At 43.4% G+C, this 17,433-nt stretch overlaps 1 protein-coding gene across 1 annotated transcript in view; it reads right to left on the bottom strand.

Moving 5' to 3' along the window:
* The window catches only part of CES5A (carboxylesterase 5A), a 95,254-nt gene extending 86,587 nt beyond the window's left edge, over nt 1-8,667 (bottom strand). Inside the window, exon 1 of the mRNA XM_044256119.1 lies at nt 8,625-8,667. The gene's annotated coding sequence lies outside the window, so the exon portion shown is untranslated. The remainder of the gene's footprint in view (nt 1-8,624) is intronic.
* Between the last annotated feature and the right edge of the window lie 8,766 nt (nt 8,668-17,433).

The following is a 17,433-nucleotide window of genomic DNA, read 5'->3' as shown; positions in this document are numbered from 1 at the left end:
GACACAAATTATTATCAAAAGTGAAAGAGGAAATATCACTACAGATCCTGTAGTCAGTAATCATAAGGAAATACTACAAACACAACAATACATGTAAATTCCACAACTTAGATGAAACTGAACAATTCCTAGAAAAGTAAAAACAACTAAAAATCACCCAAGATGAAAAAGACAACCTACATAGTCCTATAAAGATTTTTTTAAAATGAATCTGTAGTTTAAAATCTTTCGAGAAAGAAGTTTCCTGGCACAATGGTCTTATTGACAAATTCTACAAAATAAAGAACTAACACCAACTCTACACAATCTCTTCCAGAAAACAATGAAGTGAAGAGAACATATCTTCATTTGTTTTGTGAATTCAACAATACACTGAGTGAGACCAAAAACTTACAAAGATAGTAACAGAAAGAAAATGACCAATATCTTTCATGAACATAGAAGCACAATTTCTTGGCAAAGTAATGGCCACCGAATCCAGGTTTACACACACACACACACACACACAGAATAAAACACACAACCAAGTTAAGGCAGAAATACAAGGCTGGTTAAATATTAGAAAATCCATCAATGTTATCACCATATTCAAACTTTAAAGGGAAAAAAACTCTACATGATTATACTAATTCGTGCGAAAAAGTATGTAACAAAATTCAACACCAATTCATGATAAAACTCTTAGTGAAACTGAGACGGAAGGAATCTTCTTCAATGTAAGAAAGGGTATCTATTTAAAAAAAAAAAAAAGCTACAGCTCACATTACACTTGCTAGCAAAGGACTACATGCTTTCCCCTTAGGCTGTGAAAGAGGCATGTTTGCCGATCAGAATGGTTATAATTAGAGTCTGATAACACCACAGGCAGAGTCTATGAACTAATTGGAACTTTGTAATACTGCTGTTGGGTATGTGAAGGGGTGTAGATATCTGCATGGAAATCTCTAATTAACATTTATCATATGCTCCAACATTCCACTCCCATTTCAACAGAAATGTATACATATAAGCACTTAAAATACATACAAGACTTTGTTGCAGACGTAATTATCATACCCCCAAACCAGAAACAATTCAAATGAAGAGATAAACAGTGGTATGTCCATACAGTAGAATACTATTTAGCAGTGAAGGAAAGAACTCTCGGGTGCAACTCAACAACTTTATGATGGGCAAAAGCAGCCAGGCACAAAGAGTACATACTGTGCGATTTCATCCATAGCAAGTTCTAGAACAGGCACAACTAAGCTAAGATGATAGAAATCACAACAGCGGTTGCCTGAGGGAAAGGTTGTCTGGAAACAGGCCCAAGGGAACTTTCTGAGGTGATGTAAATGTTTTCTGTCTTGTTTTGCGTAATGTTTTCACAGCTGATTACAATTATCCAAGCTCACAGAACTGAACGCTTTGAGTTGTGCATTTCTTTTATTACAAAAAAAAAGGTTTTTTAAAATTTATTTTATTTTAGAGATGAGTAGAACGGGGGAGGGGGAACCAGAAAGAAAGGGAGAAGGAGGGAGAAGGAATGTCAAGCAGTCTTCCCGTTGAGCATGGAGCCCAACATGAGGCTCGATCTCACCACCCTGAGATCAGGACCTGAGCTCAAACCAAGAGTCAGACACTTAACTGACTGAGTCACCCAGGTGCCCTAAGACCTGTGCATTTCTATTTGACCTCAATTTAGTACAAAGAAAAGAAACCCTTGATGAATAATGCACTTGACTTTCTATGAAAGAGTCTCATACCCATTCCCCCTGTTCCCTGCATTTGATCTCAGCATCCCTGAGTGGTAGAGGGATGGGATATTTTATGAATGAGGAAACAGGGCGAGGAGCAGAGTGAGAAAGGGACTCCCAAGAGCACACAGCCTGTGCCAGGACTAGAGCCAAGGGTTTGGGACTCCACAGCCAGTGCTCCTTACACGTCTTGGCTGTCCTTCTGTGTTCTCCTACACCACCAGGCACCATGGAGATGCCCGCAGGGTGATGGTACGCTCCCACAACTTTCTCCCCATTTATCCCCTCCACAGACTCAAGTCCTGCCTGCAATTTTCTGTGAAAAGTCTGAGAACTGCTGATGTTACAGACACTAAAACAAATGTAAATGTCCAGGGGCTCCTCTCTTCTTTTGCATCCTTTGTGGGAGGACACGCAAGACACTGGAGTCTGATTTTCACTCTGGGCTTAATTGGTTATATCTGCCTGGAACGGTACGATTTCCAGGTCCCAGCTCTTACATGAGAGAATGTAAAACCGGAGGAGCTGCTGGAGAGGAAGTCCATAACCGCGGTTCTGCCTCTGTGTGATGTCAGCCTCCTGTGCCTTGGTTTCCCTATCTCTGAGACAAGGGACCTGGACTAGATAAGATCTAGATGTCCTGAACGAGGGTCAGGAGCTGGAGTGGCAATAGCCATCTTTTTTTCCAAACCTCCCATGTGAACACTGTCAGCCCAGACATCCCCCTGAGGATGCTCATTCCGGAGAAAGGTCTCAGAAGTCACTGAGATGAAGAGGACCGGCACATCCCCACTCCCCACTGCTCCATGCAAAGAAGCACCTGGGACCTCCAGGAGGAATCATCTTCTGTTCCCCTGTCCAAAGAAATTTCAGGAAACCTGACAGCCTCTGTGTGTCACTTCTGGGCCAAGATATTGCATTTGTGAAGACCTGGGCCCTGGTCCTAGTTCCATTTACAGCTGACCACTTGCAGCTCCTCAGAAAGACCCCTTCTCCGTAGGGAGTTGCTTTGTCTACTCCCCAGAATGGTTAAGAAGACCTAATGAAGTGAAGATTACTGGATGTGCTTTGAGCAGGTGAAGCTCCCTACTGAGATACGGGGTTCTTATCTTCTGGGGAGGTCAGAAGATACATATCTTAAATCCTTGCGGTTTAGAGCTAACCTTTCTTTCCCGGTGCCTGTGTAGTGCCGCTCACACCACTAGATGGCGATAGCTGTCACTTGCAGATTCAGAAAGAAGGGTGTGGGAGAGCCAGGGGGCCGCCTGCTTTAAGAAAACTAGGCCAAAGCCGGCTCGTTACATCACTTCTAATGGAAGCAGCCAGTTCAGTCTGGATTTTTCTCTATTGCAGGAGACAATGCAAGGAAACTTCCTGGCTCCTTGAGCATTTCAGTGTTAATTATTTGGCCAGAGATCAGTCTTTATCTCCCAGGAATTGATTCTGGAGCCCCTGCCCCACCTTCTGGGAGTACAGGCCTTTCTCCCCTAAGGCTTCCGGACCCCTTTCTCCATTTGGCTCAGGCCCCACCCTCAAGCAGGCTCAAAGTGCATTTCTTGTCCTGCGTTTTAAATCTCAGCTGAGTTCAACAAGCACTTCTGTCTACTTACACCAGGGGCCCCACTGTGACCAGAGCCCTGCCCTCCGGGGAGAAAACAAGTGCAGACTGCTTGAGCTCAGATGCGCCCCTGCCCCTCACCTGCTATATGCAGGCTTTTGAGCTAGGCGTTCTAATTCTGTGTTCTTCCCTTTCCTTACTTTTAAAATGGGATTAATTTTAAAAAAAGTTATTATTAAATGAGTTAATGCTGGTTGTTATGGAGCTTGGAATGGGCTCTGGCCATTATAGCCACTAATAATTATTTACTGAGCGCCTGTGATGTATATTATCTCATTTAATGACCATACCCATGACTCCAAGAAATTAAACAACGTGCCCAAGGCTGCACCGCGGTCAGAAGTAAAGGTAGGATTTGAACAGGGTTCTGGCTCCACGACCCCTGCTTCAGCTGCTCTTAGCGAGGAAAATGAGCAACAGAAGGCAGAGAATCAAAAGACTAGCAAAACTGCAGACCACACTGTCAGTCCCAGAATGCCTGCAAATGGGCCATCCTAAACCACGCTATTCAGGTCTCCGAGATCTTGCCCTAGATCAACGCTAGCATTCACTGGGCCTTTGGGATCTGGGGAAAGAGCCTTCCTTGAGCCTCAACTTAAGATTAGTTTATGAAAGAGGGTATCTTGATAGATCACTATTAAGGCTTAGTTGTCAAAATCACCTGGGGTCCTTCTTAAACGTGTGGATATTTGGACCCCACTTCTGAGCTGCTAAAATAGAATCTCCAGGGGAGGGATTTGGACATCTGTATTTTTAACAAATGACTCATGATTCTCAGGACCAGAAAAGTTAGCAAAACACCCTAGGTCCAAATGATCTTAGAGGTTCTCCCAGTTCTGTTCATCTTGATCCCACCGCTCTTCAACCCAGCTCCCGATCGGCCTCCAGAGAGACACGGACATCAACAGACCCTGTCCCGGTGCCCTGCAGTCCGACCCCCTAAGGCCTGCCCCAATCCACATGGATTTGATCTCTTCTTCCTTCCTGTAAGGCACTCAGCTTCTCAAGGGAGCTGAAGCTGTATAAATAATAAATGAAATTTACAGTAGCATTTGGAATTCACTTAAGCACTAGAAACGTAGCTGCTATAGAGTCTCTTTAAAACTCATCTTTTCATTGGGTAAGAAGAAAAAGAAAAGCAGCTTCTCCAATTGACTCTCCTAATATGCAAATTGGATATTTTGAAAAGACTTGATTCTAAATGTCCACAGTGTCCATTTAGAAGGCATAGTTTCCATTGCCAGAAGAGCAGTGCCCTGCTGCCCCAGTTTAAAATACCCAGGAGAGCTAGGTCAGACTACCTTTCAGACCACAGGCAGGGTTACTAGCCCTGTGACCTGGAGGCAGGCCCTGTGGAAGGAACGGGAAAGAAGCCCCAAGGCACAAAACTAATACTAGACTCATCATATCGGCTTCTCCTATAAACCTTTTCGATCCTTGCTCTTCCTGTTTGCAGAGTCACCAAATGGTACAACTGAGCAATATTGGCTGCCTCCATTGCACTCTTTTGGCTATAGTTCCTCTCTCAGTCCCCACAAACCAGGGACCCCACTGACTTGAAACAGACCTGAAATTCTTCCTGTTGGCCAAGTCTGGGTTGAGGGAAAGTTTTCTGGAAGTGTGTACCCTGGGCTGGGTTGTTTTTTTTTTTTTTTAAGACTGGTATCAGTCAGCTATTGTCACAATAATGCTATGTAACAAAGCACCCTATGACTCAGTGATTTATAACAATAATTCATGCTCATTCGTGCATGTGTGGGTTGGCTGGGGCAACTCTGCTGATCTCCCTCAGCTGATCTCAGTTCAACTGACTTTGGTTTCAGCCTTGGGTTTGGTTCAAGTCTGCTCTAGGTATCCCTCAATACTTCCCAGATCACTAGGCTAGCCAGGGCATGTTTCGCTAATGTTGATGGAAGAAGCTCAGAAAGACAGATCATAGCCCAAGCTTCCTCCAAGCCACTGATGGTGCCATATCTGCTCGCATCCCGTTGACCAGAGCAAAAGGCAAGGACATATAATCTGCCCAACATGAAGCCAAAACAAGTCACAGAACACATGTGGGGTCGGGGAGGAGCGCAGGAAGTTTAAATAGAAAAAAACAGGAGTCAGGCACCCTGGAGCTACTCCCTTAGGTAGGATGACACAGAGAAGGATCCTGCAGAAGCTAGAGCCAGGCTTCATGTTGAACTCATTCAAGCAATAGAAACTTGGCTGCAGTAATATCTCTGTGGAGAGTATGGGAAGGTAGGGAAGGAGAAAATGTAAATCAGAAACAAATAGAACATCAAACAACTATCTCCAACTACATTGCCTGGACCCCAACCTTCTCAATGCTCCATCTCCCCATCAGCAAGTGAGAAAAACCACACGAGAGGAACCTGACCTCTTCTCTGCCACAGCTGGTTGTTTTCTTTAAACAAATCACAGCTTTAAAAAAGATCAGCCCGGGAAGGGACTCTGGATGACCCTCGTATCCCGCCCCCTCATCTTTCAGAGAGGAAATGGGGCTTATGGAAGGTCATGAGGCAAGTAAACAGCAGAACAAGGAGTTCTATTTGTGCTTCTGCGGTTTTCCCACCTGAGATATCTCCAAAGAGCCAGGTAATTAAGATTTCCTTTATTTGACAAGCACTCTGTGCCAAGCACTGCCGTAGGTGTCAGGGATAAAGAAGTGAACAAACACCTCTCATGAAGCTTCCATTCTACTGAGGGAATGGATAGATGGTAAATAAGTAAACCAGTGAATTAATCCCATGGCAATAAATGCTATGAGAAAAACAAGTAGGACAGGGGGGATGGTTAGTATAAATTGAGGCTGTATACTGATGGCCAAGGGAGGTCTCACAGAGAAGATGACATTTGATCAGTGCTCTGGTTTGATTATTTCTGTGCACCCCCCTCCCCCCACCACTAAATTCATATGTTGAAACCCTAACCTCGAAATAATGGTATTAGGAGGTGTGGACTTTGGAAGTACTGGGAGGACCCACAGAGCTCCCTCGCCCTTCTGCCAGGAAAGGAAGACAAGTCTACGACCTGGAAGAGGGCCCTCACCTGACCAGGCTGGCACCCTGATCTCAGACTTCCAGCCTCCACAAGCGTGACAAGTAAGTTTCTGTTGCTTATAAGCTACCCAGTCTGCAGTATTCTGCTAGAGCTGCCTGAACGGGCTAAGACAATCAAGGAAGTGAAAGAAGTAAGCAAAAAGCCGTGAAAAAAAATATCTGGGTCTTTCCAGCAGAGGAAACTGCAAGTGCAAAGGCCCTGAGTCAGGGACAGGCTTGGCATGGAGCAGAGCAAGCAGAGGAGGTATGGCTGAAAATGGCAGCAAGACAGTGTGGTGGTATGGCCAGATCATGAAAGGTCTTGAGGGCTGTGACGATGAATTTTGTGTGCGTCAATTTGACAGGGCTAAGGAATACGCAGATAGCTGGCAAAACAGTATTTCTGAGTGTGTCTGTGAAGGTGTTTCTGGAAGAGATTGGCACTTGATTCAGTAGACTAAGTAAAAAAGACCTGCCATCACCAGCGAGGGTGGGCTCCATCCAATCCATGGAGGGCCCAAACAGAACAACATGATGAAGTAAGGGTGAATTTCCTCTCTCTCTTCTTGAGCTGGGACGGCCATCTTCTCTTGTTCTCAGACGGTGAAGCTCCTGGAACATCGGAGCTCCTTGTTCTCAGGTCTTTGGGACTTAACACCATGGTCCCCTGACTTCAGGCCTTCAATCTTGGATTAACCATACTCCGGGCTTTCCTGGGTCTCCAGCTTGCACATGGCAGATTGTGGACTTCTTAGCTTCTATAACCACATGAGCCAAATCCTAAAATCAATCTCCTCTTTTTATCCATATGGGATCTATCTGGATCCTACTGATTCTGTTTTTCAGGTGAACACTGACAGGCACAATGGAAGAACTTAGGGTTTTGCTTCAAATGAAACAGAAAGCACTGGAGGGCTTTGAGTTAAAGAAACACATGATTGGACTTTTTTGGTTTGAAAGATCTCTTTGGAGGGGGAGATACCTGAGTGGCTCAATGGTTAAGCATCTGCCTTTGGGTCAGGTCATGATCTCAGGGTCCTGGGATGGAGTGCCACATCTGGCTTCCAGCTCAGTGGGGAGTCTGCCTCTCCCTCTTCCTCTGCCCCTTTGGCTATTGTGTGGAGAACTAACTGCAAAGGACAGAAACTAGGGTCACATTGGGAGGCAACTGCAGTACTCCAAAGTAGAGGTGGCTCGGCATCCCAGGTGGGAAGGAAGAGTCAAATTTGGGATCAGATGTGGTAAAGCTGAGAGATTTCCCTGATGGCCATGCATGTGGCGGTAGAGATCAAAATCAGAAAAGAACCCAAGGTTTTCATCTTGAGCACCTGGAAAGATGGAATCACCATTTTCTGCATTGGCACAAGTTGTAGAAGGAACAGGTCTGGGGGTGTAAATCAGGCAGCTTTAGAAGCAGCTGCTTCCTTGCTTTCTGATTGCCTGTTTTTCCTAAGACAACTCATCTACCTAAGCCCAGGGCAGGTTAAAGTGTTTCTGTAGCTAAACATCTGCTTTCTCCAATAGATGTAGTCATTTCCACTAAATTCTTGGTCCTAGGTCAGAATCCCCAAAAAGCAGACTCTGATGTGAAGTTTGGCATGCAGGAGGTTTACTAGAGTGTCACTAAGATCAATACCCATGGGATGAAGGGAAGGAGGCAGACTGGGCACAGGGAGACACCAAGCTGTGATGCAGTATGAGTGTTAAACGTGGAGAGTCCTGAAAATGAGATGATCCTTCAGAACCACCTGAGTTGGGACAAGAAGGCTGGGCAACAGGGTCACCAGCTTCTCATGGAAAGATGCGACATGAGGCAAAGTCACTTTCTTTATCTGAGACATTCCCTAAAGGGCTGACAGCTGACCTCTGTCTTCCAGAGACCTGGCCATCAGCAAGAGAAACGGGTTCTTTATTCTGGAAGGGGAAACTGGGTGGTGCATCACAACATTCACCATATTTCCTCATGCCAGACACAAGGAAGGCTAATTTCTTCAAGTCCAGTCCTTCTTCCACACTCATTACTCACGGCTGGTCAGCAAATGAAAACCTTGTCCGACTCCACAGGTTTTCCAGCCAGAGGCGAGGCAGGAAAACATCCTAACAATGGACCACAGAGGGAATTCCTAATCGAAGAACACCAGTGTGGACCCTGACCTTGTCAGAGCAGCTGTTAGTTAGACCCAGAGGGCGGACCCAACCCTGGTTAAACCTAGTTGCACAACTCACCTTCACCTTTGGAGTCTTGATTTAAAACATCAGCCTTCAACACGTTAAAAAGTTCAGGAGAGGGGTGCCTGGATGGCTCAATCCATTAACTGTCGGACTCTTGATCTTAGCTTAGCTCTTGATCTCAGGGTCAAGCCCCACATCAGGGTCCATGTGGGGTGTGGAGCCTACATTAAATTAAATAAATAAATAAATAAATAAATAAAAAGCTCAGGAGATCAGGTAACAGTTGTAAACTACGCAGAATCTCTATGTTCTCCTTCCTACCCCAGGCTCCTACAAAAAACAGTAAAGAAATAATAATAACAGCAGAAGACAACAATATAAATAAAAAATATATAATAATATAATAAGAAAGAATAATAAAAATCCATAACAATGCTGTAACAAAAGAAGAGGTATTCCCAACAGACCAAAAATTATCAAAAATCCCTGAAAAGAGTAAGACAGAGAGGGAAGATTGAAGAAGAAAAGCACATCCCTGTCGCACAAAGGAGGAAAGTGCTGAAAACAAGTTGGAGAAAGCATCTCTGAGCACGGAAGTCACAGGAGGGCCCAAGGATGATTGATAGGGTGATTGGTCCTGAAAAAAATCAACATGACAAAAGAAAAGTACCAAATCTAACCATCTGAGGAATTAAATTTAACATGAAGAACTAAGCTTAACAACCTGAAGAACTAAAGCCCATGGGAAGAATCAACAGAACAAAAAAAATGCCTTTAGAAAAATCATGAGTAGTATTTTCATGTGGGGGGTATTATATACATACAAGGTAATCAACTAGAGGTCTGGAAATGACAATTTGCAAAGTAACAGCTTCAATATGTAGGTTGAGAATCAGAAGAGATATAACTAAAGAGCAAATTAGTAAAGTAGGAGATTGAACCAAGGACTTCCCCCAAGAGAAAAGCACAAAAAGCAACAGATATGAAAGAGAGGCACAAAGTTAAGGGAAATGGACAATGAATCAAACAGTGACAAAATCATCTGATAGGAGCCTAGAAAGAGGGAATAGTGAGAATGGAAAAGAAACGCTCAAGTAAGACGTGGGGAAATAACTCCTGAAAGAAACATGAAAATCTCTAGATTTAAAATGTCCATCAAATGCTGGGCAAGTTAAATTTAAAAAGATCTACATTTAGGTATCATATGGAAAATTTTACAAAGAGAAAATTCCTCCATACAGAAAGAACTGATTTCCTTGCAAAGAAATGAGACTCAAGTATCATCAAAATTCCTACTGGAACCATTGAAGACAACAGACAACAGAACAATAATAATCTCAGATATCTAAAGTAATTTATTTTTAATCTAGAATTTATTTGATGCCCAGTAAAACTATCTTTGAAGTAAAAGAGGAAACCAAAGATATTGTCAAATATGTCAGAAAGAATCTCTAGACAGGATAGAACAAGATAAAATGAAGAAAGGAATCAAAGAGGAAAATGTGGGCTATAATAAGTAATGTTAAGCAAAACAAAACAAAAACAAAAACAAAAACTAAAGAAATTAAGACTTTACTACTGAAATACATAATTATATTTAAACAAAATCTTTAATATTTTGTACCTACAATCCCAAGTCATACCAACATGGTTAAGTGTTGGGAAGAAGAAAAGAAATAATAGGAGAAATCAAGTAGTGAAAAAAGCAAAAGGTTTTACTATTTTTCACTGGCAGGATCTAGGTAATGATTGATTTCCAGACTCAGTATGTCTCTTAAAAATGCACTGATCTATTACAATTGATTGGAAGTACAGAAATAAAATGAGCAGCTTCAAACCATTACAGTAGGAAAATAAAACAAAAAGTCATTCAATAAACTCTGCCCCCCCAAATACCAGAGAGATAAAGGAGAAAAAAACGTGAATTTATAAGTTTTTTAAAAAATGACAGGAGTAAGCCCAATTATATCAGTAATATCAATAAGTATAAGTAGTTTAAATCCTTATCGGATAAAAGAAGCTCTTAAATTAGGCTTAAAAAAGAGAAGGCCAGGGGCGCCTGGGTGGCTCAGTGGGTTAATTGGGTGGCTCAGTGGGTTAAAGCTTCTGTCTTCAGCTCAGGTCATGATCTCGGGGTCCTGGGATCGAACCCCGCATCAGGCTCTCTGCTCGGCAGGGAGCCTGCTTCCCCCTGCCTCTCTGCCTACTTGTGATCTCTTGCTCTCAGTCAAATAAATTAATAAAATATTAAAAAAAAAAAAAGTAGAAGCCCAGTATATGCTTCTCCTAACATACACAAAAGCAAAATGATAAGTGGAGGTTAAAAATAAGAGAATGGAAATAGCTATGCCATGCAAATACTAATAAAAAAATGTGGGCAGAGTAGTAACAATATTAAACACAATAAAAATCAAGGCAAAGCACAATGAAAGGGACTGAGATAAGAGACATTTCACATAGATAAACTATAAGATCTATAGAAAAGACATATCAGGGGTGTCTGGGTGGCTCAGTGGGTTAAAGCCTCTGCCTTTGGCTCAGGTCATGACCGCAGGGTCCTGGGATTGAGTCCTGAATTGGGCTCCTTGCTTAGCGGGGAGCCTGCTTCCCCTTCTCTCTCTGCCTGCCTCTCTGCCTACTTGTGATTTCTCTCTGTCAGATAAATAAAATCTTAAAAAAAAAAAAAAGAGTTGGACACAGAAACCACCAGATTAAGTAGCTGTACAAAGGGAGTACAAAATAAAAAGTATCTCTAAGTACAAAGAGAGAGGATATGAATAGCATATATACTATAATTTTAAAATGTGATTTAATAGCTATAGATGTTAATAAAAGACAGCTCATTATTTTCGGTCACACATGAAACATTAAAAAAAATAACATACGTATTTGTATAAATTTGTAATGAATTATGTATTAGGCCCTAAAAGAAATCTCAACAAATTCTCATAACAAAGGAGTCCAACCAGTTACTCCTTGGCCCAAATACAATAAAATTCAAAATCAATAACAAATAAAATGGCCAAAAAGTCCTACACATCTGGGAGTGTTTAACATCTTTTAAATAATTCTTAGGTTAAAAGAAAAATTAATATTGCCTTTTAGAAATTAGTGACAAGGAGAGACCATATATCAAAAATCTGAGGCACACACCTAACTCAGGAAAATTTAGTCTTGAAGTTCTCAGAAAAGAGAAAAAACAGTAAAAGCAAAGTAAGCTTTTCAAGATTAAAAAAAAATAAAAACAATGAAACTTCAGGGAAGACAAAGTACAAAAATTAATAAACTAGGAAATAAACCAATAGTGTCAATTAATAAAACTAAAAGTTGGTTCTTTGAAAAGACCAGTAAACTAGAATCACCTGTGGCAAGATTGAGAGACTAGGGGTAGGATGAGGAAGCGGGACAGAAGAATACAGTGTTAGGAATGAGAAATGAGATAGAATAGACAACACATATTCTAAGGTAAAGAGAATTTTATACCAAAGCATTTGAACATCTAGATGGATTGGATAGTTTTCTGGGGGGGGACAATAAATCACAATAATTGGCTCAAAAAAAAAAATCATGAAAGAACAATAATCATCCGGGAAACTGAAATAGTCATTCAAGCTCTACCCTGCTAAGATGCACAAAGTAAGAAAGTTTACCGTCTTGAATGTTCTACCAAACATTCAGGAAACCCAGAATTGCACACAATACACACTCTAGGGCATTGACGATAGAAACTACCCAACTCATTTATGTGGCTAACATAACCCAGTTCCAAAACTGGACAGGGAAAACACAGACAAAAGGAAAAAAAATATGCCAATATCATTTATGAGCAAAAATCCTAAGCAAAGGATTAGAAATCAAAACCAGTACCTCATTGTGAACAGAAATATAAGAATGGTTCAACATCTGAACACCATCTATGTTTCTGACTTGACTGAAATCCTCTCAATCCTCTCAATCCTCATCATTGAAAGATCGTTTCAATGATGTTAAAATTTAATAAAATTCAGTACCCATTTCTTTTTTTTTTTTTTAAGATTTTATTTACTTATTTGACAGACAGAAAACACAAATAGGCAGAGAGGCAGGCAGAGAGAGAGGAGGAAGCAGACTCCCTGCGGAGCAGAGAGCCCGATGCGGGGCTGGATCCCAGGACCCTGGGATCATGACCTGAGCAAAGGCAGAGGCTTTAACCCGCTGAGCCACCCAGGCGCCCCTCAGTACCCATTTCTGATAAAAAAAAAAAAAAATCCCAACTAGGTAATGCGTTCTACTATGGACCCAGAGCACACATCATAGTTAATGGTAAATTACCAGTTAACGGTAAATAGTCAGGATCAAAGCAAGGATGCCTATGACCTCTGCTACTTTTCAATACCTTTTTGAGGGCTTGCCCACGGAGAAAGACAAGAGAAGGAATCAAATTGAACAGAGAGAGATGAAACTATTTGCCGTCCACATAACCATTTACCTAGAAAATCCACAGAAACCAAAGGGCAATTATAATCAAATACAAATTCATCCAGGTGACAGATACAAAAATCCATGCACAAAGTTAATAACTTTCACATTACACAACAGTAATGAACTAGAATATACTTTTTTAAAAATGATTTTATTTATTTATTTGACAGAGATTACAAGTAGGCAGAGAGACAGGCAGAGAGAGAGGAGGAAGTAGGCTCCCTGTGGAGCAGAGAGCCTGATGCAGGGCTCCGGGATCATGACCTGAGCCGAAGGCAGAGGCTTTAAACCATGGAGCCACCCAGGTGCCCTAGAATATACATTTTATAACCCTATCCACAAAAGGAGAAGAGTAACCTGAAAAATACTTCAGACAAACTTGATAAGAAATACCAGCAGGAGAAAAGCATAAAACTTTAGGACACGAAGGAAAACCCGAGTAAATACAAAGATTGCAGTATTTCGAGGCGGAGAAGAGCTTAAATGTCTGTCTTTTAAAATCCCATTTCTCCACACCAGAACCGGACTCACACAGCAAAAGGCCAAAACCAGAAACCTGCCTTTTGAGTCCCATGATTAGGGCTTTGGCAAAGGATAGACCTCGTTAGCAATTGGGGAAATTAAGAAAATGTCTTTTCAGGAAGCAGGATTGAGGACCTGCACTAGGCACAGAAGGGAGCAAAAAGAAGGGAGCACAGAAAACAAACCTTGCCGACTTGATCAAGTTTCTTGTCTTGAGCCCTGACCGTGGAAAGACCCAGCAGTGGGAGAGGGGAAGGTTTCTGTCCCCCCACACACACCCCAAAAAATCACCGTGGTCAAACAGATGGCGTTGCACATTTTTAAACCACTTTTTAACACAGTGACTTTTTTTGCCTGCTTGCTCTTTATGCCTTTAGTCAAAAGTCCCACCAGCTGTCACCATCTCAAAAGAAAATGTCAGGGGGCTGTGGCTGCCTATGCTTCTCCTCAGCGCAGTGGGAGAGATGAGCCCAGCTGTGGTCCTGGCTGTAGAATGTCTGGAACGCCTGAAGAGTGGTCCCTTCACCAAAATGAACCACCACAGAGGTTCTCAGCCAATCCCTTCCCCAGAGTAGCCCCTTCCAGGTACTAAACATATATAGTTCCCACAGCACTTTCCCTCCTGCTTCCTTGTCTCCTTCCAGATAGCCCTGTGAGGTCAGACTTATGATCCCATCACACAGACAGACCAATGGGGAACTCTGGCTTTTAGCCTTGCAATCTATGAGATGTGTGATCTTTGCCAAGTCACTGTCCCTCTCTGGGCCTCAGCTTCTCCATCTGCACAGTGAAACTGACCAAGGTCCTCCAAAGTTCTTCCAGCTCTAAGGCTCGGCACCATTGTCTAGTAACAGGAAGACATCCCTGACCTTTCTCTTTGCATGACAGTTCCTACTGGCTCCCTGACTTCCTTTCATTCCAGGGTAAACCCACTTACCCATCAAGCAGATTGAAACCTGGCAACTCCAGGAAATTACCAAACTAGGTCCCACTCCCTTAGCTTTTTTCCCCCACTTCTCCAAACACCAATCAGTAACCTCTTTAAATGGCAGCCAAATAGGGCAATTGGTTCCTGTGGAATTAAAAAAAGGGAAAAAAAAACCCTGATGAGTAATTTGCTGAAACTGATCCCCCCACCTTCTAAAATCATGCATTTAAACTGATTTAGAGAACTTTAAAAACGTATTTAAAATTTCTTTCCTCCTTGTTTAACTATATAATTGTTTTCACTCATAGTAATCGTCTCTTGGAGGCGTATGCTTGACTTATTTAATAAATCCTTCTCCACATTTGAAATCATCCATTAGCAATAAGGAGCTTGACACTCCATTACCCACAATAAATTTCACTGCCATTAAATCGCCACATGCTGCGGAGAGGAATGGAGACTCCAGGATGGCCTCCGCGAGCCAGGGCAAGGTCAGAGCCCAGCCGCAGAGCCTGTCTGAAGCCTGGCTCTGGGTTCCTTACTCCAGGCCTCCATCCTCCTGGAAGTCAAGGTATTTATCTAGCCTACCAAGGGGGTTGACGCAGAAAGACAAAGTAGGGTGGGAAAATTCGCATCAGCTCTCGGGCTCATCTTTCTCTTTCAAGTGGATTTGGGGCTGGAATGTAGGCCTAAGTAGCAGCCTGGAACTTATACCCACCTCGGGGGCCAAAGCAAGAAGCATGCAAAGAGAGCAGGGCCCAGGCCTACCCTTGGTCCTAACCCAAGGCCTCAGATGGCCTTGATACAGAGACCCCGTCCTTCCGTACATCATGTTCGTGGCACGGCTGATAAAGAGAATCCAAATGTGTTTATCGTTTTTCTCCACTGTTGCCAGCTGGCCGCTTTCTCAGGGGGCACTGGAGCTTTGCTTACAAGCTGATGACGCCTCGATGCCAGCTCAGGAAGGAAGCCCAGAATCACTGAGTCGGGGGACCTTGGAGTCAGAGCTGAAAGAGACCTCCGAGGCCATTGATTCTGGCAGTTCTCAGGCTTTGTTGTGTGTCAGTATCACCTTGGAAGCTGGTTAAACGTACTCATGCCCGTCTGTGGGGCCCCCCACACTGGGAAATTATGACTCCAAAGCACTGGGTGGGCCTGGGCATCTGAATTCTCAGGGAGCGCCCAGGTAATGTTCAAGCATTCCGTTGTTTGAGAAGCAGGGATCTGCCGTCTCGGTTCGTAACACTGGCTATACACTGTAATAGCCTGGGAGGTCTGTGTGTGTTTGTGTGTGTGTGTGTGTGGCCTGGAAAGTTGAAATAGCTCCCATTCCTGGGCCTCACCCAGTACCTGTGAAATCAGAACTTCTGGCTGTAGGCCCTGGACATCAGAATTATTTTAAAACTCCCCAGATGATAACAGAGGCCAGTCAGGATGGAAAACAACTGATGTGGGCATTTTCCAGAAGAGAAACAAGCTGAGGTCCAGAGAGGGTTTAGAACTTTCCCCAAGCCACAGGGCAAGTGAAGGAGAAAGCCGCACAGAACCCAGGCATCTGCCAGTCTGATGTGAGCTCCCTGTGCTTGCTGAGATATGGGTGGGCACGGGGCTTCTAAGGAAAAGCAGGGGACGTGGCCTCCAAGGAAGAGCAGAATGCCCGGGAATGACAGTCACATTGCAGGGTATGGCCCTTCAGATGACAGTGCACCTGGACGGTGTCCGTGCTGCTAATGTGGGGACACCACTTTAAGTAGCAAGAGTCCATACCCCTTTTAGAATGCCTCTTCCTCCTTTTTGAATCCCAGCATGTACCCATCAGGCACGAGCCCCCAGGTTTTTTTTTCCAGTCTCTGCATAAAACAAAGTCATGGAAATGAGAACACTTTGTCTTCTACACCTTAACAAGGGGTCCGAAGTGTCAAAAGTAAATGGCAGGTTGGGTAAATCTGCCTTCTGCCCCAACTACACATGTTATGAGGGCAGTTCTGAGCCCCCTCTCTCGTTATCCCTTGCTCTGGGGCTAAGAACAGCAAGCCAGACAGGAAGTGGGGAATGCTCGAGGCTCTGCATGGCCTTGGGCAAGTCACTGCCTGGTGGGAGTCTCATCTGTAGAATGTGAATTCTGATGCTCATCTCCTAGGACATTGTTTGGACTAAGTGAGACATGAGCAACAAAGTGCCGGTTCCAGAAGAGATGTATAAAACGTAGCTTACTGTCTCAGTTTCCACACAGGGATGGCACCACAGGCCAGATGCTGAACCCGATGGCTTGGGTTCCCAATCTAGGCTATGTCACTTCTTAGACCTTAGGCAAATTATTTATCCTTTCTGGCCTTGATTTCCCCTTCTGTATGATAGCAATATGTGCCACAAAGGGCTAATTTGAAGGTCATATTAGAAAGTGCCTCTGCCTGGTCTCCTTGGGGTGGGGACCATGCCATTATCAAATTCATATCCCCAGCAGCTGATGCAAACTTGCTCCCTAGTCCATAGACTCCTTAGTCCATAGTCCTAGTCCTTTTCACTTTTCCATAGTAAGTGCTCAAACTTGTTTGATGAATATCCAGGATGGAGTAGAAATGATTCATAATTGAAAGACTGTTTTGGGCTTCTGGGTGGCTCAGTTGGTTAAGTGTCTGCCTTCAGCTCAGTTCATGATCTCAGGGTCGTGGGATCAAGCCCTGCATCGGGTTCCCTGCTAAGTGGGGAGCCTGCTTCTCCCTCTCCTTCTGCCTGCCGCTCTGCCTAATTGCGCTCTCTGTTCTCTTTCATACTCTCTCTCTCTCAAAAAAATGGAAAGAAAGAAAGGAAGGAAGGAAGGAAGGCAGGCAGGCAGACTGTCTTGAGGAAGAGGAGGAAGCTTTGCTAGGAACCATCAAACTATATAGCCGGCAGAAAAAAATCAGCTCCAACCTGTTTCTGTAGAGCCCACAAGATAAGAACACTTTTCGC

Source organism: Neovison vison, chromosome 7 (assembly GCF_020171115.1).
Source record: "Neovison vison isolate M4711 chromosome 7, ASM_NN_V1, whole genome shotgun sequence".
NCBI lineage: Eukaryota > Metazoa > Chordata > Mammalia > Carnivora > Mustelidae > Neogale > Neogale vison.
Note: the sequence above shows the minus strand (reverse complement) of the source record. Positions and strands in the feature narration are given on the sequence as shown.